Raw genomic sequence first — 7,811 nt, forward strand, 5'->3', positions numbered from 1 at the left:
AAGGAAACTGAGCCCAATTGCTCTGCTGGCCCCTCCCCGCTTCTGCGGCCCAGGACCCAGAGCTGTCCCCCTTAATCTGGCGTCCCCTCATGCCATGCCGATCCAGCCCTGGTCTGCCCCACTAATTCCGGCTGCGTGGGGGCAGCCGGAAGAGCCCCGGACAACTGGGTTTGCCACGCTGGATAAGCCACCTTGTCACCTTACCTCTCAGCAGCGTTCCATCACCTGTTGAAAGAACATACAGTTAATTCAGGAAGGCCCCGAATTCTCTCATTTCCTGACCCCGGTGTCTATCCACCCCCACCCCAATCTAGACGAATTATCCAGCTATCCAGCTTCGTCCTTTTAAAACACTAAACCAGTTTGGCCCCAGCCTCGGTGCCCCTCCCCTAAACTTTACTCCCCAGAACCCAGTCGGGGCATTTCAGCAAAGGGAAGAGCACATAATAAGGAGTGAGATCCCGTGGGGCCCACCCCCGAAACTCTGGGCCAGAGCTATTCCTGCCCTTGATCAGGAGGGGGCGCCTGGTCACATCTGTCATAAGACAAGAGAGCTGATCTCCTTCCTTCGCCCAGTCCCGGGTCTCTCTTCACCGTCAGGGCTGATCCCCAGAAACCAGCCTCCACGCGGGCTTCCTTCCCCATCCTGACGGATCCCTGAAGGGGACTTGTGGCTACCTTTATAAAGACCGTTCTACCTCAATAGGGAAAAAGGATGAAGAGGCCAGTAATCCCTCCTCTAGTTAAAATGTGGGGTTGTCTGAGCACATGCAGCAGGTGCAGGAGGCCTGAGGTAGACACTGTTTCCATCACATCGTTCCCATTTAAATCCACACATTTTGAGCACCTCGTGTGTCCCAGGCACTCTTCTACATTTTATGTGTTATCCAATTTAATCCTCATAAAAGCCCTATGTGGTAGATACTATTAATATCTCCATTTCACCAATGGAAAACAGAAGCCAAGTTACCTAATCACACAGCTAGCAAGTGTCAGAACCAGGATTGGGTCTAGCACCTAAGGGCATTCCCTTAATCACTATATACTGTTAATTCCACAAGGTAGCTATCATCATCACTTTGTAGAAGGGGAAACAGAGGCCCAGGTTTGATTAACTTGCCAGAGCCCTTTTGCGTGCATTCACTCTTGTTCATTTACTCAGCCTAGGCCCTCTCTGTGGCAGGCCCTGAGCTGAGCAATGGTGGGGGACCCAGAGGTATCCTGCTTACTACTGGGGGCTTCAAATCTACAAGGAAGGTGTCTTATTAAAAACTACTTTTCTTGACTTGAATTCTCCCCAACACTGTCCTTTAAGGTCCCAGGGCAAGTGAGCAATTAGTAAAACTTTAGTGAAAGAACCACTCCTATTTAGTTTTGAAAACAATTTAGGTTTTCTTCCTTGGGGCTTCCTGTCATCCTCTTTGTCTAGCTCCAACCCACACGTGCCTGCTCCTTGGCCCTTGCTTCCTATCTTAACCCCTTATCTGTTCCTTTGACTCTAAGTTCTATTCCCTGGGGCTGGGTCCTTTCTCCCTGCCTCTAGACTACCTCTAATGCCTGAAACTTGAGGCACTCTAACTGGCATTTAATTATCTGGTGATTTGGACGATTCCCCATCATACAGTCTGGAGTCTCAGTTTCCTCATCTCTAAAATGGTTTTAGGAATATCCACATTATAGGGTTGTAAGAATTAGATAACATACATGCCAGGTATGTGGAAGGTACTTAATATACCACGTTAACTACAGCTAGATGTGTCAGCTACAGCAGGAACTTGTCCTGATTGAGCCTTTTCTGAATTGTCTGACCTCAGCAGTCACTGATCCTCTCTGAATCTGTTTCCTCCACTGTCAGTTTGAAAGACTGACTCCTACTTGATTTATATGCGGAAAAGTGGAAGAAAAAGATAAGTTCTTACTATGTGCCAGGGATTTCATATGCATTCTCTTAGTCGATATTCTTAATAATCTGGTGAGCTAAGTTTGATGAAAGCCATTTTACAGAGAAAGAAGTTGAACAAGCATCTAAGCTTCTAGTCTCACCCTTATTCAGGAGGCACTCGATGTTTGCTGAACTGGCGTTTATCCATTGTCCAAATAGCTGCTGCTTTTGTTGAAGCTTTCCAGTGTCTCCTGACCTCCCAGTTGGTTTGCCTGGTACCTAGACATACCCCAAGGAGACCTGTGCCTGAAACACCACCACCATCTTTAAGACCTTAGCCATGATCACCGCTCCAATCCCCTTTGCACATATGCATACCAGATAGTCCAAGCTGTCTGAGAATTTGTTTTCAGGGTTGTTCCAGAAGCATGGGGTGGTGCAGAGGTGGAGTGGGCGGTGGAGCAGAACAGGGGAAGTGAATGTGGGATGTAGTTGTCAAGGAATGCTCCCTGTAGGAGATCTCCTTCACTACCCTCCTACCTCTCCATCATCTTCCCCTTTACAGTCACATTGGCTCTTTTAATGACACAGAACTGATCACATCTGGCCCCTGCAGCAAATTAGTAAATCCTCATTGCTTTGGGGGCTTCCCAGGTGGTGCTGGTAGTATAGAACCTGCCTACCAAAGCAGGAGACATAAGAGATCCAAGTTCAATCCCTGGGTCTGGAAGATCCCCTGGAGGAGGGCATGGCAACCCACTCCAGTATTCTTTCCCGGAGAATCCCATGGACAGAGAAGCCTGGTGGGCTATAGTCTATAGGGTCACAAAGAGTTGGACACACTGAAGTGACTTAGCAAGCACATACACATGCCCTTTAGGATCTAGGGCAAACTCCTTAGTGCAGTATTGAACATCTTTCACAATCTGGTCATCCTCTGTTCCAGCAACCACATATTTTAACTATACTCACCTCTTACATGGAACTCTGCTTAACTTTCTCCTTATCTCTCCCTATCCCCATGATCTGCCCACTCCACAGGCAGTCTCTCATGGCTTTCCATTGCACCTTTTTTAGGGCTCTGACCACAATTAAGCAAAATAACTTGCTGCCTATTCCCTCCATCTTCCTGCCTATTCCCTCCATATTCCTTCCTCCATCATCAAATGAGCAATAGTTCAGAACTCATTTACGGACAGAACCTCCACCTATTTCATTTATTTCTGAATCTCTCAGCTCAGTTCGGGACAGGCATACAGTAGGAGCCCAGAAAACATTTGCTGGATTGATGTAATTGAATTGGATTTTGAAGGATGGGTAGAATTTAGATATATCAAGAAGAGATTTAGGAACTGCAAGAAAGGCAGCTGAAGAATGACTGCTGCTGATAGAGGGTGGAGGCAGAGGGAGCATGGCTTGGAGATAAGTGAAGTGGCAGAGACAGAGGCAGTGTGAAAGCATCTGGCCACATCAGGCCAAACTCTGCCCTGCCTCCTAGGCAGCCTCAGGAAAGTCTTCCTGGGTTGAAGAGGAGTGTTCTTTGTTCTTAGAAATTTTTTCAGGGCAGAGACATCTTTCTTGGATGGCTTTAAACTACTCACCCTATGCTGACCCATCTTTGCTCTAGCTCCACTCTGCCTCAGATAGCAATTACATCTTCATTGTTCTGCAGAACATTTTTTGGCTCCTATCACTTCTAAGATGAAGTCCCAGTTTGCACCTGTGGATACACTGGGCTCTTTTCCGGTCCTACATCTCTGTCCTCCCTGTTCATCTGGCCTGGAATTCACCTTTTCCTTGTCTCAGCAAAGTCTACCCTTCCTAAAAAGGTATTGATTAGCATCATACCTTAGTAAGTTAGAAATGCATGTGGTAACTTCTAAGGCTATTACTAAAATAATAGAAAAATAATTTAATTTCCAAACCAATGCAGGAAGAAAAATGAAATAATCCAAGACTGCAAGAAAGGAGATTTAAATAGCCAATAAGCACATGAAATGATGGTCAGTATCATTAGTCATTAGGGAAATGTATTAAGAAAACCCCACAGTGAGATGCCATTTCACACCCTCTAGCATTGCTATAATTTAAAAAAAAAAAAAAAAAGAAGGAAGAAAAAAGAAAATTACAAGTATTGGCAAAGATGTGGAGAGATTAAAACCCTCATACATCACTGGCAGGAATGTAAAATGGTACAGCCACTTGGAAAATAGTTCAGCAGCTCCTTAAGTTAAACATAGAGTTACTGTATGACCCTATAGCAAATTTACTCCTAGGTATAAACATAAGAGAATTAAAAACACATGTCCACAAGAAACTTGTCCAAGAATGTCCATAGCAGTATTATTTATAGTGGAATAATCATTATTTATGGTGGAAACAACTCATGAATGCATAAACAAAATATGGTTTATTCATAAAATGGAATATTATCCTACTTATAAAAAGGAATGAAGTACTGGTGCATGCTACAACTTGGATGAACCTTGAAAACATTATGCTAAGTGAAAAGAAGTCAGACACAAAGGCCATGTATTTTATGATTCCATTTACATGAAATGTCCAGAATAGGTAAATCCATTGAGACAGAAAGTAGATTAGTAAATTGCCAGAAGCTGGGAGGAAAGGGAGCTGGGACATTATTGCTAATGGGTCTGGGGTTTCTTTTTGGGATTATTAAGATGTTTTGGAATTATATAGTGGTGGTGGTTTCACAACCTTGCAAATATAATAAAAACCTCTGAATTGTACACTTCAAATGGGTGAATGCTACATTATGAAAATTATATCTCAATTTTAAAAATCTGGCAAAGAGCTGGGCCTCAGTAAATGGCAGTTATTCTTACCAAAGAAACAAAATTTTTTAAAGTATATTTTAAAAAGAAGAGAAACAGAAACAGAACATCTGAAGGAAAGAGAAAGTCTAAAATGTTAGATAAAATCATAAATATACCAGTAAATTCATTAAACGCAATTGATTAAATGCTCTAGTTAAAAGTCAAAGATATTCACAAAAGATTTATATATTGATAAATCTAGTTATATGCCATTTATAAACATCACCCTTCCTTATCAAGTTAAAGGAAAAGAAAAAGGAAATCAGTATTTACTGTATGCTTACTATGTGCCACACAGGGGCCAAATCTTTTGCAAATTCTATGATCATATTGATATTGTGCCCACTTTATAGACAAGGAAACCGGGGTATAGGATAATTAAATAATTTGTGTAAGATCTAAAAAGTGGCAGATCTAGGACCTGAACTTACATCTGTTTGAATCTAACTCCACTGCTCTTTCCAGTGTACCGTATAAGAAATGGAGAATCATCTCACTGGAAGAAAGTCTCTTGCTCTTTTATGATTCTTTAGTCCTTACTGGTCTGTCTTCTCCCTGGAGAGTGCATAGAGTGAGTTCTCAGGACGTGTGTAAGAGAGACTGGGAGCTCCTAGGATAGAATGGATTTTACTTAGCTTTGTCTCTCTTGGTTAGTGCAGTGTTGAGCAAGGGACATCTCTGAGCTCCTGATACTCAGGACAAAACCTGGCTCAGCAAACTTTGGTGAACATGCACCAAACTCCTTGGCTTTACAGGGGAAGAAGGAAGGTGATGGCAATCAAAAGGGGTGTTATCAGAATTAGGCAGAGTAAGAGTATGTGGACCCAGGAAGCCTTGGCCCACAAAGAAGTCCTTCCTGGGGCAGAAGTCCCTGGGAATGATGAGCCTGTGGGCCACATGCCTACCAGAGTATGTAACAAGAGGTTCTTCTACTTAGAAATCACCATGGTGATAGGAAATTCCTTCTGGAGCACTTCTTGTCCAATGTCTCCTCCAGTCTTCCAGTAAGTATACACTACTTAAGAGGCTCAGCTCCTACACACCTGCTAATACTCTGGACTGAAATACTCACTCATATAAGGCACATTTCTGAGCTTCTTGTCTGTGTCTGAGTCCATGTCTTAGAATGGGAGTTTCTTAACCTTTTTAAAGAATACAAATAATACCTACTATTTATTGAGGGTACCAGTGTACCTGGTACCATATGCCTTATTTCATTTAATTCTCACAACTCTGTAAGGCAAGTACTGATATTATCCCCATTTTACAGACAAGAAAACTGAGGTTCAGAAGAGTAAAGAAATTTCCCCAAGTTCATACAGCTAATACATGGTTGGGCTCAGATTTAAAGGCAGGGTTCTCTGACTCAAAAATCCCATACTTTTACTTAAGAAAGTAATTCACTCATTTTTGCATCAAACATTTAATGTGCACCTGGCCTCAGGGTGATCAAAATAAGTAAGTAAAGAAAAGGCTTAAACAGAGTTGGGTTTGAGGATTGGAAAGTGAGAAATCAAAGATTCAGGAGGGCAGTGAGGAAGTTGCTGTAACCCTCCAGGGAGACTTAATGACTTTCTGATGCTGAGCACAGGCAAGGGAGGGTGGAGGGAAAGGAGTAATACTTTGATGGAGGAGTTAGGGGAAGGTGTCTGGAGTCAGAAATTTAGCTTTACTATTTGATCATCCATATATTTACTTTTTTCTTCCTTCAAGCATCTACTGAACAACTACAATGTACTAGGTTTCTCCCACCCATTATCTTATCTTCACAACTACTCCACTTTTTAAGTATCTCTAATCCCTTGCCACCACTGAAAACCCACAATTTAGCTTTATCCATGTTTTGGCTCATTTCAATCTTGTATTAATGTCCCAGGAGGAGGGGGCGGTGGAGTGGTTATCCTAATAGGTTCTGCTTTCTGAGCACAGTACCTGCTATTTTGTGTGGAACCCTTAGTCACTTGGGGCTTCCCTTGTGGCTCAGCTGGTAGAGTCCGCCTGCAATGCGGGAGACCTGGGTTCGATCCCTGGGTTGGGAAAATCCCTTGGAGAGGGGAAAGGCTACCCACTCCAACATTCTGGCCTGGAGAATTCTATGGATTGTATAGTCCATGGGGTCGCAAAGAGTCAGACTGAGCAACTTTCACTTTCCACTTAGTCACTAGATCTAGTTTCTAGAACATGTTCAACTCACCCCTTTGAGATAATCTGTCTCCTGCTCCCCCAGGCTAGACCCTGGGGGAAAAGGAAAAGTGAACCCGCTCAGTCGTGTCCGACTCTTTGCGAACCCGTGGACTGTAGCCCTCCAGGCTCCTCTATCCATGGGATTCTCCAGGCAAGAATACTGGAGTGGGTTGCCATTTCCTTCTCCAGGGGATCTTCCCAACCCAGGGATCAAACCCCTGGATCAAACCCTAGTCTCCCGCATGGCAGGCCGATGCCTTATCCTCTGAGCCACCAGGGAATACAAGGCAAAGGAACACCAATTTGAAAAAGAAGCTCTAACCTCCAAGAGCCCCGCCCTGAAGATAAGACAGTAAGTAACAGAATACAAAGAAACAAAGCTGTAACAGAGGCCTGCCCAAGCATCACCCCAACTCGCTGGAAAGGCTGATCCACAAAGGTATCCCAGGGGAGGCGGGATCATTTCAATTAGAACTTTAGGGGTTCCTAAAGTGCAGGTGGGAAAAAAGTCCCAAGAATTGTAATTTGTACCAAACCCTAAGCTGAGCCACTCCCTTAGGGCATCACTAACACTCCCAATGTCTATGCTATGGATTCAGAGAGGGAGAGGTTAAGTTGGGCTGGCATGTATCAGGAGACAAGAAGGCCAGGTTTGGGGGCCTTGGAGCAGCTGCAGGCGAGCTACGCAGATAGACCTAGGCGGGCTCTCCAGCTCCGCACGTGGTCTGGGCAGGAAATGAGGGCCGGACGACAGGAGAACTTTCCCATGACCACCCGCGGACTGAGGCAAAGGAAGGGTAGAAGAGTTACCATGCCATCCTGGAGCTTCACTCTGATTGGCCCGAGTCTCAGCAGTCTCGGTGTCTCCGCTCCAGAGAAGGGCGGAGCCCCGGCCTAGCGGCCTCACC

At 44.3% G+C, this 7,811-nt stretch overlaps 1 protein-coding gene across 5 annotated transcripts in view; it reads right to left on the reverse strand.

The window, feature by feature from the left end:
• PGAP2 (post-GPI attachment to proteins 2) overlaps positions 1-7,805 on the reverse strand; it is a 20,479-nt gene extending 12,674 nt beyond the window's left edge. For 4 of the 5 annotated variants that reach the window (XM_010849449.1, XM_010849448.1, XM_010849447.1 and 1 more), the window contains exons 1-2: positions 7,714-7,805; positions 205-225 (exon numbers count right to left, since the gene is read on the reverse strand). The gene's annotated coding sequence lies outside the window, so the exon portion shown is untranslated. Of the gene's footprint in view, positions 1-204; positions 226-7,713 lie in introns of those variants that run through there. The other variant, XM_010849450.1, reaches the window with a different exon arrangement.
• Positions 7,806-7,811: the final 6 nt, after the last annotated feature.

Source organism: Bison bison, unplaced genomic scaffold (assembly GCF_000754665.1).
Source record: "Bison bison bison isolate TAMUID 2011002044 unplaced genomic scaffold, Bison_UMD1.0 scf7180017864284, whole genome shotgun sequence".
Taxonomy (NCBI): domain Eukaryota; kingdom Metazoa; phylum Chordata; class Mammalia; order Artiodactyla; family Bovidae; genus Bison; species Bison bison.